Here is a 20298-nt window from a genome sequence, read left to right as displayed (position 1 = left end):
GCCTGATTTGGAAATTTAGAAAATTGCCTTTTCAGTTCTTGGAAATTTCTATTTTAACTTTAAGCAGTTCTCCATTTAAGTTACCTTGTCCTCTTTGGAAACTATATACAAAAATTTGTTTTAATGAAAAAAATGATTATAATTGTAGAAGTTACTACATGCTCATTGTAAAGATTTTACTAATAATGGAAGAATGGAACATAGAAGCTATTATTCTTTATAATCTCACTCTGGGCCAGGTTTAAATCTTCAATTACAGGATTTGGACTTAGGGCAATTCACACTTGATCAAGAACACCCATATACCTACTTTGGGCACTTAATGGCAGGCAAGACTCAAACTTGCCAACCTGCTCAATTCATTTCCTGACCATGTCGAGACCCTGTCCTTCAGTAGGCCTCAGGATGTTTCATCCAGTGCAATTGCTCTCTTGAGAATCCTCTGGCTGTTTTGCCTTAACTTCATTCAGTTAGCTTTTATCCCACAAAAGCTCTCTGGGTCTCATGCTGGGCTATAGTCTGAGGAAACAACTGCAGACAAGGTGAGAAAACACTGTCCTGACCCTCAAGTCAGGCAGTTGGTCAGCAGATAAAATTTAAGTGCCAGATTTTCTGATGGGCATTGGGGAGAGAGTGACACAAGTCAGACAGAGCCTCTGCTCTCTTGTGGAGTGAGACCCACTAAATACACAAACATTTTCAAGGCCTGTTGAGTACTATAAAGTAGGCTAATGAATTCAGGGTAGGTTCTAGCTGATTAAGGAAGATTTTTCTGAGGATTTAACATTTGAGTAAGATCTGAGTAATAAGAAACAGCCACTGAGTCATCTGCGAAGGCTCTGAAAGGGGAATGGGAAAGAGTAGAGGAAAATAAGTGACAAGGTCAGATAACAGAGGCCTAGGTAAGGAACTTGGGCTTATTGTAAGTGTAATGGAACTTACTAGAGGGTAGCTTCAGCAGGGGAATGGCCTGATGTGATTCCTGCTGCGCAAAGATCACTGGCCATATGGTGTGTGGATTATGGGAGGTGGATGGACTGGCTGACCAGGTAAGAGGTGATATTGGCTGTATTACCATTTTTGTGTTGCTATAATAGAATACCTGAAACTGGGTAATATATAAAGAAAAGAGGTTTATTTGGCTCACAGTTCTGGACAGCTGCATCTGGTGTGGGCCAAGGGTTGCTTCTACTCTTGGTGGAAAGCAGCAGGCAGAGGGTGGGTACAAGATCACATGGCAAGAGGAAGAGAGGGGGAGAGGAGGTACCAGGATCCTTTAAACAACTAGCTCTTTCAGGAACTAATAGACCAATAACTCACTCACTACGCACCACCTCCCAGGGTATTAATCTATTCATGAGAGATCTGCCCCCCATGACTTAAACAGCTCCCAATACTGCTACATTGGTGATAAAATTTCCATATGAGCTTTGTGGGGACAACATATCCAAACTCTGTCAGTGGCTTAGACTTTGGTAATGGCAGTGGCAGTGAGGAAGTAGATGGGTGAGGAGGAATTTCCAGTGAGGTGGGAGGGAAACTAGATGAGTGTGGGTGGTGTAGAATCTGAGAGGAGAGAAGACAGTGCTTTAAGTGAAGAGTGATGTTCTGTCACATGCTGCTGTGAGGTAGAGTAAAGCCAGGCCGGATGATTGATCTCTGGCTTTGACAGTACGGAGGTCATTAAAGACCTTTTTCAGGAGAGTTGGGGAGACAGATGCCTGGTTGTAAGGGGCTGTAAGAACTGGAGCTAAAGTGGAGAGGTCAAGTAGGCACAGCTCTTAAAGGGTTCTGCTTTGAAAGGGATGGAGAAATGAAGCACTAGCAGGAGAGGGACATGGGGTAAATGGTCTAAGGGAATGAAAGGAAGGTTTATTTTCTTTTATTTGGGTAGTATTAGGGCATGTTTGTCTGCCACTGGGAATGACCCAGGAGTGAGGGATAATTGATTGCACATGAGAAAATGGATAATCGCAAGGATAATACCTTAAGTGGACAAAAGGGGATGAGACTCAGCCCACATGGACAGGTTGGTTTTGGATAGAATCAGACTTTTCTTCCACTGTAATGAGAGGAAAAGTATGTGGATTCAGTTGCTAGTAGGGACAGGGAATTGTGGGATAAGGTGGTTGGTTCTTTTCTGTCACTTCTGTGAAGGAAGAAGGAAGTTGGGAGGTCATCAGTTGAGAGTACATAGGAGGAGGAATTTTATATGTCCTTCTTTTTTTTTTTTTTCCAAAGTTTCTAGACAGGGACATAGCCAAGTGAACAGACATCCTTCAGAGGCTTCCCAGTGCACTAAATGAAAATCCAAACTCCTGAGCAAGGCCTGTGAAGCCCTGGGTGGTGGGAGTGTTAGCCCACAAAAGAAAGGATCTCAACACCTTGATGTGGAGTGCTGTCAGAGCACTGGGTGAAGAAGCAGGAGTCAGGTTAGAAAGGCTTCCTGGAGAAGGTGAAGGGGGAAGAGTTAGCCAGTCTGGTGTGGGAGCAGCTTCTGAGGTGGGAGCACCTCTGGTGGGGAGCCTGGAATTTGTTGCAGTCCTGGGAGAGTAGTGGACCTGATGGGTCTGCATGCAGTCATCCAGAAAGATGCTTTGTGCTCTGTGTGTGTGGTGATGGGGGATGAGTTTGAAAGATCGCTATGGTAGCAGAATAGAAACTGAATTAGTGGTGGCTAAAGTAGAAGTTCGGGGTCAGTTGGGCACCTAGCCTACCTCCTTAATGTGAAATCCTTGAGTTTCTAGGTAATGATAAACTGACAAAGAGAGGTTTTTAAATATATTTATAAAATAAAAAGTAGTTTCTCCCCTGGTAAAACCCTTAAATGGATTTTGTTTATGTTCATTCATTCATTCAGCATATATTTTTGAGGACCTACTTTATGCTAGGTGTCGTTCTAGTTTTCAGAAAAACAGCAGCAAACAGAACTGCCCTTATAGAATTTCAATTTTAGTGAGGAAGACAGGCAACAATAAAAAAAAAATGTTAAAAATGTATATTTTAGTTGAGAAAAATGTATATGTTGATGAGAGTTCTAGAGAAAGATAAAGTATGCAGGGTACAATTTAAAATAGGGTAAAAAGGGGTTTTCTGAGCCAAGACTTGTAGGATGTGATGGCATAAGTCATGTGGATGTCGTGGACAAGGCTTCACACGGAAGGAACTGAAGGTTCTGGTGGGAGAAGGCCTGGTGTGTTTGGAGAACAACAGTGGGTCAGAGTGGCTGGAGATGCAGGAGTGAGAGGAGTGTAGCAGAAGAGGTCAGATGCTGAAGGGTTAGGAGTGAGCTGGGGAGACCAAATAGGGCCTAGTAGTAGCCCATTGAAAACCCAAATCCCTTTACTGTGGCCCACAGGCTCTGCTTGGTCTGGCTCCTACTAGGGTGTCTGACATTGTCATGTTCCATTCTCTCCTTTGCCTGCTGTGCCTTAGGCACAGTGGCAGCCTCCTGGTTCGTCTAGCACACTGGGCTCTCTCCTACTTCTGAACCTTTGGATATGCTGTTCCTTTTGACTGGGCTACTGCTTCTCCTGCCCACACCCCTTCCCTGCTGGTTTCTTCTCATCCTGCTAGACTTAAGTTAGGTGTCACCTTCTTAAAGGAGTCTTCCACATCACTCTGTGTATTGCTTTATAGCCTGTTTTATTCTGTTTTGTGTTGCTGTAACAGAAATACCTGAGACTGGGTAACTCAGAAGGAAAAGAGGTTTATTTGGCTTACGATTCTGGGACAGCTGCATCTGACATGGGCCTCAGGCTGTTTCTACTCATGGCGGAAAGTGACAGACAGCTGGCAGATACAGACAGATCACATGGCGAGAGGAAGCAAGAGAGAGAGAGAAGGTGCCAGGGTCTTTTTAAGCAATGAGCTCTCATGGGAACTAATAGAGTGAGAACTCCCTCATTAATCCCTCCTCCCCCAGGTAGAGCATTAATCCATTCATGAGGGATCCGCCCCCATGACTCAATCAGTTTTCAACACTGCCACATTGGGGATCAAATTTCCTCATGAGTTTTGGAGGGGACAACACATCCAAACGCCATCATAGCCCTTACCAAATGTTGTCCAGTATTATCTGGCATCAATTTAAAGCAAGCCATTACTCTTGCTAAAATGTGTTGTAATTGTTAGATTTAGAGTATAAATGCCAAGTAGAAGGAATTACCATGATGAATTTTTACATTGGTCTTGGCTAGATATGCAGAATTGGCCTGAAGGGGAATAACAACGTAGACCACCCACTAAAATATTCTTACTGAAGGGGGGAGGTAGTATTCACTGCAATAACATTCTACTCCCTTTTGGTTGTAGAGTTTGATAGAACACTTATCTTTGTTTCCAGTGTTCTAGTACCCATTTTTTGTTCTAGTACCCATTTTTTGGTTGAGTAACAATATGCTGTGAGGAGAGAAATCGTTTTGGTTTTGTAATAACTGGTTATGTACAAATAAATGACAGTGTGCCTGAATCCTTCTGTTACATCACCAAGTTTTTCTTTCCCAAGATAAACTCTGCTTTTTTCGGCCTCTGAATAGGATAGTTATTTTCTTCCTTCCCTTTATTACTGTTTCTAGACCTTTTTCTCTCTACTCTGATGAACTACTGTACTGGAGACAGATTCAGCATCTACTGTAGATTTTTATGTGCTACACTCTATTCCTCATCTTACTTAGCCCCATGTGTGATGAGCTTTCCATTTTTAACTGGCTGCTGCGATGGCTATTTCTTCAAAAGAGCTTGTGTTTGGTAGATGTTTTTTTAAAAGCTGAAATAATGTGTTATGTGAGTTTATAATCTATTCATGAATCACATTCTCATTGTAGTGATAGTTATGCCAGGGTAACAAACACAACAGTTTTTTTTTTTAATTCACCAAATGCTGGGTAAGTCTTTGTAGAAATTTCAAAAAGATCCTCCTTTTTTACTCAAAAAAAAACTGAAATAAAAACAGCTTCTTAAATACAGGATTTCAATAAATGGCGTTTAAGAATTATGAAAACACAACAAATCCTGGTAACTGTATGGTTTGCATACCCATTTTATTTGAATGGGAAAATGCTTTAAAAAAGTAATTGAGGGCCGGCCCGTGGCTCACTTGGGAGAGTGTGGTGCTGATAACACCAAGTCAAGGGTTAAGATCCCCTTACCGATCATCTTTTGAAAATGAAATAAATAAAATAAAAAAGTAATTGAGGGCCGGCCCGTGGCTCACTTGGGAGAGTGTGGTGCTGATAACACCAAGTCAAGGGTTAAGATCCCCTTACCGATCATCTTTTGAAAATGAAATAAATAAAATAAAAAAGTAATTGAGAGCTTGAAAAATTAAGCATCTTAGCCAATACCTAACAGCAAGTAATAGTAGTAGTTATAGCAGTTCTCATTACTTCAGCACTTACCATGTGCATCAGGCACTGAGCAAAGAACTTTACATGGATTGCCTCACTTAATCCTTACAACAGTAGTGTGAAGCAGGAATTACCCATTTGAAGAGAAAACTGAGGCTCAGGGAAGTTAACTTGCCCCAAATCACACAGTTTATAAGTGGCAATGCTGGGATTCCTGGTATGGCTGATTCCAAAGCCAGATGGTTCCTTGATTTGTTGATTCAGCAGTGCCTGGTTTCTGTATGTTGCACTGCCATTTATGAGGGACACCTGGATTAGGCTTTAATTTATTGGTAAGCAAAGTATCAAGCACATTATAGAGCAGTGTAAAATCAAGAAAGTTGCTTAATGTTTCAGGAAATAGCAGCAATGGTAAAGTTCTGGTGGAGATAGAGTGGAGGGATTGTCTAAAGACTTTGGATCTAAAACCTTGGGGGCCTGTGTGTGGCATGCGAGAGTTCATCTAAAATTTATAGTGTAGGTAAATTTGTAGAATGCATGGTGGAGAAATGATTAAGTCTCAGAAAGCGAGCCCTACAAGTTTGTTAATGAGACCAGTAAAAACAGTGTCTTCATCTGAGAAGGTAAATAAACACAACTAATAGAACCTTTTATAATAATGCACTGAGGTCACTGTAATCCAGATATTATCCAGGAGCCTTTCTTTTGAAAATTAGAATTATTAATTTTTACTGTCTCACTCACTAAGCTATGCTGTGGTTGGTTTAAGTAGCTAAGTAGATTGACCTCTCATTCTTTTCTTCCCATCTCTGCTTGCCCTGGTGGTAGTGCTATCCAGAAGGGAAATAGGTTAAAACAACAATAAAAAACAACAAAACTTTCCACCAGGTATTTTTCTGTACTTTGGTCTTGATGCATTTCTGTGTTTTACCTGAGTACAAGGCAAATGGGAGTTTTCTTGAAGTCCAGGCTATTCTGCTTTTCCTGGCTATAGAGCCTCTGCCAGCATCCAGTTCTTGGCTCAGCACACAGTGGGTTCACACTGAATGTTGCATATTGCCAGTGAACCAACTGACAAGTAGTGAAGAGATGACTGAGAGGTTCTCCCATCCATCCATAGGAACTGGGAATTACCTGCTCAGTAGCCTTTGGCAGGAATCTAGGTTTTGAAATGGTTATGACTAAATTGAACATAATTTGGGTTTTTTCTAACTTGAAAAATAGGTCTTAATGTATATTTTAATGGTTCTCAAATAGTGCTCATGACTTTGAGAGGTCAGACTTTAATGCTTGATTTCAGTAGAATTTAGCAGCCCCTGTTCAGAGACAGCTTTTCCTTCCATTTTAAAAGATAACAAGTTTTTATTTTTATTCTCAAATCCCCAGGAAATTTTAAGTGCTGTCAGTTTTATGAAAAGGTAATTATGGAATATGTCTTGCAAGTAGTTGGTTTGGCATCATCACTCAAGATCTTATTTGGCCGATGAAAATATCTTGTAATAGGATCCCTTTGTGTACAGCCCCTCCACAGCTTTCGCTGAAAGGCCTTGGCCGTAATATGTCTATATCTGGGCATTGTCAAATGAAGAGAGGAGCCCAGAGTAGAACAGCCACCTGATCTTTTTCATATCTCACCATTTATAAAAATTATGGTGGGTTCTAACATGCCCATATTGCTTAAGGATTTTTACACCAAGTTTTAAGACACTGGACAGGTGGCTGCTTCTGTGGAGATATAATAAGAGCTTGTATGTTGATTTTGTTGACTATGACTATTAATTGCTATATGTGGCATGGGAGAATATACTGGTGCTGTTTCAAAAGAACTGCTAAGGAATTAAAACACAGAGGGATCTAGAAGAGGTGGGTCCTTAACACTGGAGTCAACAGAGGACACAGTGGGAGTTCTAACTTCTTGTTTCTACTGCCAATCTTCTTGCTGTAAGCACCCCCCCCCCCAAAAAAAAAGTGGAGGAGAAAACGTGAAATTTAATTACCCAAAATTGTAACTTAACTCTGATAAAGGTTTTGTGGGCAATAGCTATGGATATCCATGTGTAGTTGTGCTGTGTCTGGTTTTGACTAAGGTGTCAGGAAGAAAGAGCCCCTGGAGACCATAGAGTGCACTTAGGGACTTTGTCTTGCTGCAGAAAGCAAGCCAAAGGCCACTGAGGGTCTGATCCATTGTTTCCTTTTCCTTATGGCATTTTGGCCTTCTCTTCAGAGAGAAAGTACATCATTGCCATCTCTTTTTTTGCTTTGTTTTTAATGCTCTTAACTGTATTTCTTCTGGTTAGGTGGTCTCCTTTATCTACCCTTATCTTCTTTAAATTGCCCTGCTGCTCCTTTAACTCTTATTTCAGGAAAAAAGTTCATATTAAATCCCATTCTCTTTTAATGTCTCCCATCTCATGTAGATGACATGGGTGACAGATTTAAATTGTGACCATGATAAACCTGTGTTGAAGGAAACAAAAGCCTTAAGTTTGTTAGTGGCAGTATACACATAAAGAACTAAGGCATGGTCTTTGAAATCAGGAGTTCCACAGACTGGGGTTATTTGAGCAATCAGAAGTCATCAATACATCCAAAACATTGTTCATATTTGCATAAGTTTCAAAGGCCTTCATGATGCAATAATGTTCAGCACCACCAAATAAAATACCAAAAGTCTTTTTATAAGATCTTTGCAAGTATCCATTTATTATCTTATTTGTAGTTAAAGCAGGTTTTTTGTTTAGGTTCCCATATTCAGTTTCTAGATTTTTTTTTTTTTTTTTTAATTAATGCTTTCACAGCAGTGTTTTCTGTAATTTTTATTGGAAACTGTATTGCTAGGCCTAATTGTTGGAATCCTGCCAACATAGTCAATTGTCAGGTTAGGGCCCACAGACCCTTGAAACTCGTCGTACAGACTGGGTCACAGACCCCTCACATGCCAGGCTGGGTCAGCAGACCCCTTACATGCAGGTCCACAAGCTAGGTAATTGGGAAAGATCCTGGGAGCCATTGGCAAAAGACACGAGCTCAGGCCTCAGCTTCCTCAGCAGCAGCAGCATCTTACAGCAGACCCAGCTTGCAGCAGCAGTAGCAGCCTTTCCTGAGGGGGAGGGCATTGTGGATCAGAGCCACTCGTCCTTTATACTTAAGTCTGATAACCCAGGACACCTAGGTGCAAGTCAGACAACCCAGGAACACCTAGGTGCCCATGTTCATCTATAGACAGTAGCCACGGAACACCTGGGTGCACATGCATATTTACATCAAATGCTCGTCAAGATTCTGAACATCTGAGGGTCCCTGGCTATTTTCCTATTTTTTTCCCTGCAGAAATATACAGTGTTCTGGCCACATTAAAGGTTAAGGGTCAGAAGTGAGCCAGCCTGAGAAGACGACCATTTGTTGTAATAATAATAACCATGTAGGCATGCATCATCTCAGATAGACCAAAAAAATCCTACCTGAAATTTTGGAACTGAACTTATTTGTAAATTGAGAGCAAATAGAGGACAGACTTCAGGACATGAAGTGGTAGCCAGGGTGACCTTTCTAAAACTCACATCTAATAGTGTCTTTTTCCTGTTTAAGGATTTCATTGATTTCCATTGCCCTTAGGGTAAAATTAAAACTACTTAATGAGGCTGATGAACAATGTCCTATTTGCCCAGGGCCACCATAGCCTCTTAACTGCTTGGCTTTTTCCTCCAGGTTATGCATTATCACTGTGCAGGGACACTTAACTTTTTTCCCAGACACTTTCCCTCTCCCCTGCTTTTTTACCCTGACCCCCTTCCCCCACAAAAAGAAAATTATCTCTCATCTCTTAGATCTGAGCTTAGACATTAGTTTTTCTAGGGAGTCTTCCTGGGCCTCCAGTCCAGTTTTAGGTGTGCAGTTTGCTTTTTGTGTTCACTCATAAGGAAATCATGCCATGCCATCATGGATACCTCTACCTAATTTTTTTTTTTTAACTATTGTGTAATCTTTTGTATTATGGATATACTATCCTTCTTTAAACTTGACCTCTGTAGATGGACATTTAGGCTGTTGGCAGTTTTGCTACTTTTACCAACAGTAAAACTACTTTTACAAGTTTCTTTGCAGTAGTGAGGCTTTTATTCGTTTGCTTGCTTGTTTTGTGAGTAAACTCAGACAACTTTAAGGGTATGTAAAAGGAGAAAATACCAAGTTCCCTCCAGAAAGCCTTTATTAGTTCCAGGTATCTGTCTAGGTAACAGAAAAGTATATTGATGGCTGGGGGCACATTACCTTTCTCTGAGAATCTCTTTCCTTAAGGAACCAGTAGAATCCAGCTCTTTTCTGTGTCTTCTTTTTCCCATGTTTTAGGCTGTTGAAATTGTTTTCTGTCCTGTAGAAACTTAGAGCCCTGTGATTTGAAAATTCAGTCTGACCTTCAGAGTAATCAGTGTTGTTGTTAAAAGGAAGAATTAATTGTAGCCTTCCTGGTTACAATAATGTTCTTTCATCTGAGAATCTCAAAGTACTTAGGATATTAGCTCTTTAATTTACACAAAATCTGGGTACAGTTTTTACCGCCGTATTTTTGACTTTCTTCATCTACTCTGCAAGCTCTGGCCTCCCTCAAAGGCAGAATCTATTTTTGCTTCCCTCAATAAAGTCCATGATGAATGAGCTATGCTTCTCATAACAGGATTTTGGAGTTGAATAAGGAATAGTAAGGAATAGAATGTTAAATGACTATACTCGCAGCTACTTTTTTTTTTTTTTTAACCAAAAATGGAAATAAAATTTCCTTGTGACTGTGGTAGTGTTTCTTGTCCTTCCTCTAGATGAAGTGGTATTCTTTACTATGTATTGAAATAAACCTGTGCAAAGTCATTTGTTAGATAATGTTTCAGGGGTGGCGGGGAGTGGTGGGCACATGGGTTCTTGCTGAATGGATGATAAATACAGTTGATGTCTCATTATCTGTATGCACCTACTGGAGCGAGTGGCTAGTTGATTTTCTTTTCTTTTTTTCTTTTTGTTTTTTTTTATCAATTTATATACTATTAATTTTAAGATATGACCCTGAGTTTTCCAAAAAAAGGTGATTGGAAGTTGCATGGTTAGTTCATTCACAAATTTTGTATTTGAAAAGCTACTGATGTTCATCCTTGTTTTCAGAATCATCGATTTCTCTTAAATCCTTTGCAGCTGGTTGCCGACACTAAATTTGTATTGAGAGGCCAAAAACTAATTCCTCCAGGAGCTGGGGAAGTCTGAAAACCACCCCCTTGTGTCCTGTCTTTTCATACTTCTTGCCAGCTGGCAGCCTCTCCCACCTCCCACAGCCTCTTCATTCCTGCCTACTTGGAGGCTGTGATTGAGTCTGGCCTCTTTGGTGCACAGTGTGCTGTTTTGTTGCTTCTTGGGAGAGGATTCACAGTGGGAAAGAATTGTCTGGTTCTCTGGGTTCTTGAGAGCAGAGGATGTTTTTTATTTATGCTTATGGGAACCACTCGGAGCGATAGATGGAGAAATCAGAAATCAGGCAGCCATCCTACTTATACCTTTTTCCAGAGATCAAGATTGGATAGGAGACTACTGGGAAAGAGACGTCCTTTGTGAGGGTAGAAAGAAAATAATTTTGGATGAGAACTGAAGAAGAGAGATCGAAATGAGTATTATGTGTTGGTGACTGTTTCTTCAGTACTTCCTCTCTGGGTTCCTGTAATCACCAAGAATTTTGCAGGGACTTTATTGTTTCAGAGCAGCATCAGATTTCTGGGTTACGATCTCTATTCTTCTACTTCCTCTTTGACCTTGGGCAAGTTATTTAACACCTTTTTGCTTCAGTTTCCTCAAAAGTGGGGATGGATTCGCATAGTATCTCCCCCATAGGGTCCCTGTGATGATGCTTTGATTAATGCAGGTTTCTCAATTTCAGCATTACTGACATTAGGCCTACGTAATTCTTTATTGTGGGAGAATGTTCTGTGTGTTGTAGGACATTTAGCAGCCTCTCTGGTTTCTACTACTGAACTCCAGTTGTGACAACCAAAAATGTCTCCAAACATTACCAACTGTTCCTTCAGGGGCAAAATCGCCCCTGCTTGAGAACCACAGCTTTAATGTATATTAAAACTCCAAGCATAGTGCATGGCGTATAGAAATGTTCTCCAGTGTTTGATGCATAGTAAGTGCTTAATAAATGTTTGAATAAATGGATGAAATGTTAACGTTGTAGCTGTTATGCTGTTGAAAGAGTGCTAGCTCCTTCCTTTGCAACCACATTATGGATGAGACCCCTTATTGAGATTCTTTTTTACGGGGTGAGGGTGGCTGGCTAGTACAGGGATTAAACCCTGGACCTGGCTGTTATCAACACCATGCTCTACCCAACTGAGCTAACTAACCAGCCAGCCCTCCTTATTGAGATTCTTGTGGCATTTCAGTAACTAAGTTCTTTGGGGTGGCTACCAAGGGGAGTACTCCCTCCCCATCCTGAGTTTCACTGCTGTTGTGCAGCAGCATCTGTAAAGTGCTAGAGTACCATTGCTCTATATCCTTTATTCCAAGATGCCTACTTTTCTCTTGCTTCAATATTTCTGAAATCAGAATGGATTATAAAGTTGAAGGGTACTTTTTTTTTTTATTCTTCCCAAAAGCTGATATTGACATACACTTGATGGCAGTTTTGAAATTAAGAAATGTGGTATTTCTATTAATGTGTGGGCTTTACAACTGGATTGGAAGCTACTTATGGGAAAAGGCTGTTGTATCCTGCCATTTTAACCCCCTGCTGAACACAGTGCCTCAAACATAATAGCCTCAAACTTTTGAACAGTTTGTCTTTCCTGTGCCCTTAAACTGCCTTTCATATGGTTTTGGGCCTTCATGCAGCTCAGGAGAACAAACAGTGCAGTATCTCACATGATGATACTTTTACCAGTAGTTTTTTTCAGTAGTCACTGTTCTGCCCTTTGAGCAGTGTGTTTGAGAGATTGACTGTTTTACCTCATTTTGCTCACTATAAAGATGACTGTATACAACACAAACTAATGTGGCACTGGTGATAAGAAGCATATGTCTCAAACTTTTACAGCGGGGTTCCGTCATAAGTGCTTGTAACTTCTGCAGATTATACTGTACGTTGGAAAGAAAGAGAAAAATAGTGTGGCTATCTTTACCAGTCATCCAGTGCCTCTAGTTCTGAAATATGCTTGAAATAGGAGGTGTGAATCAACTAAGATGTAAGTTCTACGAGGGCAGGGTTTTGCTCACTGCTGTTTCTTCATGTTTGAAAGAGAACTTTGAACACAGTAAGCACAGAAATAATTACGGAATATTGGTTGCCTTTGCCTTATCTGGTCCTAGTTCCCACAAGTCTCTCAAAGTGTAAGCATCTCATTGTCCTGTGATTCTGGAATTTAATTACATGTTTTTGTTTTTTTTTCATACAATAAGGCCCCTAAATGTGAGCCAGCTACTTCCTCTAGTAGAAATAGCCATCTGTTCTAACACCAGTGACATACCTGGTTCTGTGGGTCTTAGCCGGTCAGCCTCCATGTAATGTCTGAGAAATTTTCTTTTTTTTTTCTCTTAACCATAAGAAGCAGCACTCACGTCTGAGAAATTTTCATCGATGATTTTAACTGACATTTAAAATTAATCAACCAAATCCTATCTTAAAATGGAACTCCACTGTTAAAATCAATACAGATGAAAATCATTAGGCATGCAAAAAGTTATGACCTCAGTTGTATGTTAGGTGAGCTTAAGCTGGTAAAGGGACTGTTGTGTTTACCTTCACAGTGCTAGAAATATATTCCAGAAACTGATTCTCAAAGGTGAGATCTAATTAGAAATTTTGTGATTCAAAGTGGGGAATCTAGAATCCCATAATCTCCAGTTTGACTTTCTCACGTGTGGTTTTGTATAGGAAAGTAGGGGACTGCCTGTGGTAGATTCTAGGTAAATATTTGTTGATAGATTAACCTCAGATTACAACTTAATGAAAGAGATGAAGGCCTTCCTGGGAAATAGAGCTTGATTTTTCTTCGTCTATGATTCTACTCAGCCCTTATTTTGTGCCTTTGACTGATTGGTCGGTTTTCTAGTCTGCTCCTTTCCTTCCCTGTCAAATATTCATGATATAGTGAAGAATGGAAACGTTATCATTTTCTAATGACATTAATCTGATTTGTAAGTATTTTACAACTCGAACCCATTTAAAGAAAGGTGACAAGTCCCGTGATAAGACATCTCAAAAAGGAGATTGAAAATGTTCCTGCCTAGCCTAGTGTATTTATTTTTGCTGTTCGGTTGCATAGGCAGACTGCCAGAAGATGGGGGTACAAATTAATTAACCAACTGTTTGCAAAGATATGGCCATGTCGTTAGTGATAAGCATGGATGTAAATAAGGCAATGTGTCTGCTGTTTTTCTGAAACTAGGGAGGACAGAAATATGTTAACTAAAATAAAATAGATCAAAGCCCTAGCAGGGGAAAGAATAGTTTCTGTTGATTTGGTGTCCATTAATTAGCACATAAAGTTCCTTTTCTATTGTCTTTAAGTGCTTCCTGATGTGTTGAATAGGGGGAGAAAGTGTGGATTGTCATGTTAGCTTTTTAAAACAGATGTGAATGCTTTGTATTTCAATTAAACGTATTTGGATCCCACCCCTACACACTATCAAAATCATTTTCAGTATAATTTTTTTGTATACCACAATTTAAGGTACTTGGGATTTATTAGGCCAGTGGTGAATTTCTTGTATTTATTTTTGAATTGACATATACTAATTGTACGTATTTATGGAATAGTTATATTTCAATACATGTATACAGTATGTGGTAATCAAATTAGAGTAATTAGCATATACATTATTGCAAAAATGTATCACTTCTCTGTGATGAGAGTATTTGAGCTCCTCTCTTCTAGCCATTTGAGAACATACAATAAATTATTGTTAATTATAGATGCCTAGCACTACTGTAGACAGTGGTGAATTTTAAGCAGTATTGTGTATAAAGTAACTTATGTGAATAGTTTTACTTAGACCAGTGTCTTAAAGTAAACAATTTTTGTAATATAAGAACTGCATTAAAGGCTGAATCCTTGTATTTCTTGTTTACTCTTCCCTTAAGAGAAAAATAGTAAGACCCTTGGTAAGTACTTGTTGGAGGAAGGAATGAAGCTCTGTGATCAGTAACATATCATTGCATGCTAGTTAGGGTCTCGGATCTGGAGTCAACTAAGTTTAAACTTTAAAGCAGCCCCACCTCTTGCCAGCTGTATGATCTTGGGCAAGTTACTTAATCTTTCTATGCCTGTTTCCTCATTGGTAAATAAACTAGGGTTAAGAATAGTGCCTATACCACAGGGTTGTTGTGAGTATTATGTAACATAAAGGATGTAAAGTACTTAGCACATTGTCTGGCCCATTAAGTGCTCGAGTGATGTTTGACGTGGTGGCTGTTGTTATTATGTTATATTTTAAACATTTGCCTGACCTTTTACTTTCGAAGCAGTCAAAACAAATCTGGGGAGAAATAGGTGTTTGACTTGAGACATCAGTCTCAACTGTGGCTGCTCAGGGAGTTATGCACCTACCACATCTGTTTGCATATGGTTGTGGTAAGTGAGCTTTGAGTACTTTGTTCAGGTATGTTGACCAGTTTCCCCTAGAAGGACAAAGAGTGAAACTGCGAAGTCTGAAGAAGTAAAACTGAGATAAGAGAACGCATAAAACTTTCTTATGAAAGTATTGCCACTAGGTCTTTTAGTTTTTGAAACAGAAATGAGCAAATGAACTAACAATCATAACAAACTTGTGTTTAAGTATTTCCCAGTGGTAATAAACTGTACCTAATATGTTTAAACAGGAAAAGCCTTTGTAATATTAAGAGAAATTAGGAGTAGAACTAATTAACCAGCAGTTAACGTTCCCATTTCACATCTTCAGTGCTCCCTTACAAGGATCTTTCCCCTCCCCATTCCAAACCAGAGAAAGCAGTTGTACATATGAGTTTCATGCATAAAGCAAGGCCTAAAGAAAGTGAATACAAAACTAAAAATGTACAGTATTCAAAAAGGTCGACATTAAAACCAAAAGAACAATTCACACTGTGGGGACGTAGTCTGACCTATCCCCCAACTGTCTTCTCCTAGGTCTGACCAAGTGCTGTCAACTATAAAGCACACAAGTATTTATGGAATGAGTGGAGGAGTAAAGGAATCTGACTGATTTGAGTTGTTTTCACAAGCATCAATGAGAGCATTAAACTGATATATGTGTATGAGTGCAACAGAATCTTTTAGACACAGGGAAGGTTTATCTTTATTTTATTGTAACTTCTCTTTAACTATAAAGCTGCCTTTGGGGAAAACTTTAATTCACTTGAAGATAAGCGGTGAGTAGTTTCAAATGTTTGTGCATTTTTTTTTTTTATTCTTGGGACCATGTTTTTAATTTCTGGGTGATTTTTAATTATTGACAGTTAATATGCCTTGACTTTTTTTTTTTTTCAGATGGAAGATACAAAATTTTAAGACTTGATTTATAAGGCATTTGCCTAAAATTAGGGTAGACTCTTCAAGATGATGGCTTCCTCAGTATCATCTTAGATGTGTCAGAGGCCCTTAGAACTTAGATGTCCTAAGTGTATGCTCCTCATTCTCAGACCTGGCATTCTTCCGGGATCCTTTCCAGGAAAAAGGCCATCCATCCTGTTCTACGGGATGGGAAACATGACATCATTCTCCTCACAACCTTGTATCCAGACTATTACCAAGTCATGTCAATAGTTCTCCTAAATTTCTCTGAGTCTCTTCTTTGCCATCTTACTGCCATCCCCAAGTCTAAGCTACCCCATGTCTCTCACCTGTACTGTTGCATGCAGTGCCTGACTGGCCTCGTTACTTCCACTTTTGAACCATGCACCTCCATTCTCCATAGTACAGTCTGAGCAATGTTGAAAATCATAAGCAATCTGATGATACTATCCCCCATTAAAATGCTTCTATTACGGGCCAGCCCCGTGGCTCACTCAGGAGAGTGCCGCGGGTTCAGATCCTATGTAGGGATGGCTGGTGCGCTCACTGGCTGAGCGTGGTGCAGGCAACACCAAGCCAAGGGTTGCGATCCCCCTACCGGTCCAAAAAAAAAAAAAAAATTGCTTCTATTAATAAGCACTTCCAAATGGCAGAGTAAGGACCTCCAAAAATCTGCTCCTTCGTAAGAGCAATAAGAATACTGGCAAGAATAGACAAAATCAACTTTTTCAGAATTCTGAAAATTAACCAAAACCTTGTAAAATCCAGTGAGCATTTATTCAGGAAAAATGGCTAAATCTCTGTAAGTACAGAGAATTCTGTAGTGTTTTAATTTGCCTTATTTCAACCTCTGCTACCCAGCTCTACAGAAACTTTGAAAACCAACAGCCTCACAAATATGGTAACTGTGAAAAACAGTAAGCTAACAGCCACCAGAGGGGGCAAAATAAGTCTGGAGCTTCCCCAAAGTCCTATCCTCAGAGAATTCTCACTGTTTGACCTATCTGTTAGCTTCCTGAAAAGCTCCATTATCAGGACATGTCTTTATTTGAGCTGGCTCAGAGCTCATTCTGTTCCCTATCCCTAGAGTGTTTGTCCAAAAAAAAAAAAAACCCCGAAAAACCAAAAAACCCCAGCAATTGTTTAACATCATAGTTGCCTGAGGTGGTAATACCAGTTGGGGCTAACAAGAGGTTGACCAGGAAAGAAAATAGAAAATACTGGGGAATGGGATGTCAGTTGGGGGCTTTAAAGAGTTCCAACATATTCCAAGGAATCTAGAAAACCACATGCATGTGTAGGGCTGTGCATGTGATAAAGAAAGACCCCAGAATGTCCTAATCTCACCTTGGCCTGACCTTGAGCCTTTAGACAAGCAGGAAGTTAAGGCAAAGGGAGTCATAAACTGCATGCTGGAGCATTGAAGGCTTGCCCCAACACATGTACACAACCCATCAGCAAAGGTGGGAGACTTACTGCTTTAAGGCATTTAAGGAAATCTCTGTTCAGTAATTAGCTGATCACTAAGCTTACCAAACAGAGATTTGACTAGCCACACATGACAGTACAGACTTCACAATTAGTCCAGGAAAGTCATTAAACAGACAGCAACAGGTGAATCTGATTTCTTCAGTTGTCATATTATATTATTTAAATTGTCTGGTTTCAACAAAAAATTATTAGAAAAGCAAAGAAACAACAAAGTGTGACCCACACATGGAAGGGAAAAAAGCACAAAATAGAACTGTATCAAAGCAAAGTTCTTGTATACTGATGAAATTAAGTTGGTTTTAATTCAAACGAGGTTCTTCAAAGTTAAGGTGTTAATTATAATCTCTGGGACAACCACTAAGAAAGTAACTGAGAAGGCAGCCTATAGAAGGATAGAGGAACAAAAAAGACATAACATATAGAAAACAAATAGCAAAATGGCAGACATAAATTCCACCACAACCATTTAAACACGTAAAGATAAATCAATAGTCAGTGCCACTCCATAATTAATGCTGTTCTTAGTTGTATGAGAGCCATAGGTTTCCCACAGCACACAGACAAGATACCTGGCAGATATAATGTTACAATATTGGCTGCCTTTCGAACAAAAGAAAAATGGTATTCTTAACTGAGTAATGAGATATTAACCTTAGTCATAATAATAAACTTTGTTTATTGAGCCTTATGTACACTCTGCTTTCCCTGTTTAGGTAGACTTAGAGCTAAGCATTTTACATGAATTACCTCATTCAATCCAACAGTCAACTAAGGTTGATACTATTGTTATAGAAATTGTGTGTCTAGAGGTTAGGTACCTTACTGAAGGTTACAAGGTCAGCTAAGTGGTAGACTCTTAGAGTTCACATCCTTCCTTCCCCAGGCTAAACGCTTCGCTGAATGGTAGTGACACAGATAAGATTCAGTAAGGAGTTTGGCAGGCACTTCCAGATTTAGGACACATGGCATTAAGGGCATGATTTCAGACTTGAGAGGTCAGAATTTGCTGACAGTATTTTAAGGAGTAGCTTAAGGAACACATGAGACAGCCTGTCATGTGTTACTACCATCCATTTCAGTCACTTTTGTAGCCCTACCTGCCTTCCCTAACCCAGGTCCCCCAGGATTTGATATTTGCCGCCTGTGTTCTATCCCAGGCATTGTACCTCAATTTCAGTAAGAGCAGTGACAATAAAGCACTTGTGACTCTTACCTGTGGAGGGTCACTATGATAATATTGCCATTTGTAGTTAGTGATTAATAAATATTAGGCAGAGATAAATAAATATTAGACAGGCATATTTCCTTCTAACTCTTTGGTCTTCTGGTTTTTTGTTGGTTGCTTTTTACGTGTAACATCTCATTTCCTTTCTTTACATCCAGTATTTATTGACTGCTTTAGTTCAGACTGGGCCCCAAACCACATACATTTTGGCAGGTTGCTGATCAGCCTTTTTTTCCCTGGTTGGCTCCATCGTTTAACATCATTTGGTCAAAGGGAAATCTCGTTCCCTTTAATTATTGGGGTAGATGATGAGTTTGGGAGATGTGCTTATGGAGGTTGGAAATAAAATTCTATTTTATGCTTTCCCAGTTGAGATGCTAAAGCCCATTTAACAGCAATTAGAAACTTTTTAAATGTCATTGGTACTACTTTTCACTACCCACTATTGAGAGTCACCAGTTGAAATCAGTTTGGGACTGACTATAGTAAAACCTCAGTTATGTAGAGACCAGTCTTCCACGTCCTTCAGGTTACATAGAAGTTTTTCTGACACTAATGAGGCTGCAAGTCATAATGGTATCATAGTCCTAGGAAACCTTTGAGCAGCAGTGAGACCAGGCAGTCCAGAGGTAGCCACAAAAGTCTACTGCCAGTTAGCAACACTTTGATTGATTTTGATGAAATGAGACAGAAGAGCAGGAATTTCCTGGGAGAGGCAGTGCAGAACTCAGGGAGGACACTGAGCAGTGGAAGGGCTGGTGTGGTAAGGTGGCGAAGAGCAGGTACTTTGGAGTAGCCTACCTTCAAATCCCAGCTCTTGCACTTACTGGCTCTGTGACTTAAGGCAGGCAACCTCCTTATGCCTCACTTGGTTTCTAATACAGTAGAGATATTGACCCTGAGAGGTCAAATGAGTTAATACTTAGCACTGTACCTGGAACACAGGAAGCACAAAGTAATTGTAAACTTTTATTATTTTTATTACATGTATTAATGCCTCTCAGGGTGGTTGTGTGTGTGTGTGTTGTGATTTTTGTTCGTTGATATATACCCAACATCTAGAATAGTACTTAGCCATAGTAGCCATTTATGTATTTATTCAATATGTGAATGAATGAATGATGTATATACAGTACTTGCCATGATGCCTAACATACAAGTACTTAATATATAGTGTTACAAGGGGTGGTGGCTACAGACCAACAGAGATTGGAAGCAGTAGCTGGTGTATCCCATAGACAGCAAAAATAGAAATAATTATTATAGGTATTACGTACCTAGCACATGCCTTATTCCAGACACAGTTATAAGGACTTTGTGTATGCTAACTGCGTTCATCTTTATAACTGCCTATTAAAGTAGCTACTACTATCATCCCCATTTTACAGATGAAAATATTGAGGCAGAGTAACTTGCCCAAGGTCACATTCCTAGTGAGTGATAAGGTTGAGATTTGAACTCAGGCATTCTAATTCCAGAGGCCATTCTCAAATTCTTTTGTTGGGAACCTACGTGTGCCAGGTGCTGTGCTATGCAGATGGGGCCCTTGCCCTCATGGAGCTTACGTCCTAATAAGGGAGATAGCCAAAACACAGATAAATAACTGAGTGATGAGAAAGAATTGTCTGAAGGGATACGAGCTTCCCTTAAATTGGATGTTCAGAAAATGTCTTTCCAGTGAAATGTAAGCTGAAACCTGGAGCCAGTCAGG

General features: G+C 39.8%; 1 protein-coding gene across 1 annotated transcript in view; it reads left to right on the top strand.

Moving 5' to 3' along the window:
• ATXN7 (ataxin 7) overlaps positions 1–20298 on the top strand; it is a gene marked incomplete at its 5' end in the record, with an annotated part of 91463 nt that overhangs the window by 9248 nt on the left and 61917 nt on the right. The gene's annotated exons all lie outside the window — the stretch shown is intronic.

Source organism: Galeopterus variegatus, unplaced genomic scaffold, assembly GCF_000696425.1.
Source record: "Galeopterus variegatus unplaced genomic scaffold, G_variegatus-3.0.2 Scaffold179, whole genome shotgun sequence".
Lineage (NCBI taxonomy): Eukaryota > Metazoa > Chordata > Mammalia > Dermoptera > Cynocephalidae > Galeopterus > Galeopterus variegatus.
This window is presented reverse-complemented; position numbering and strand designations above follow the sequence as displayed.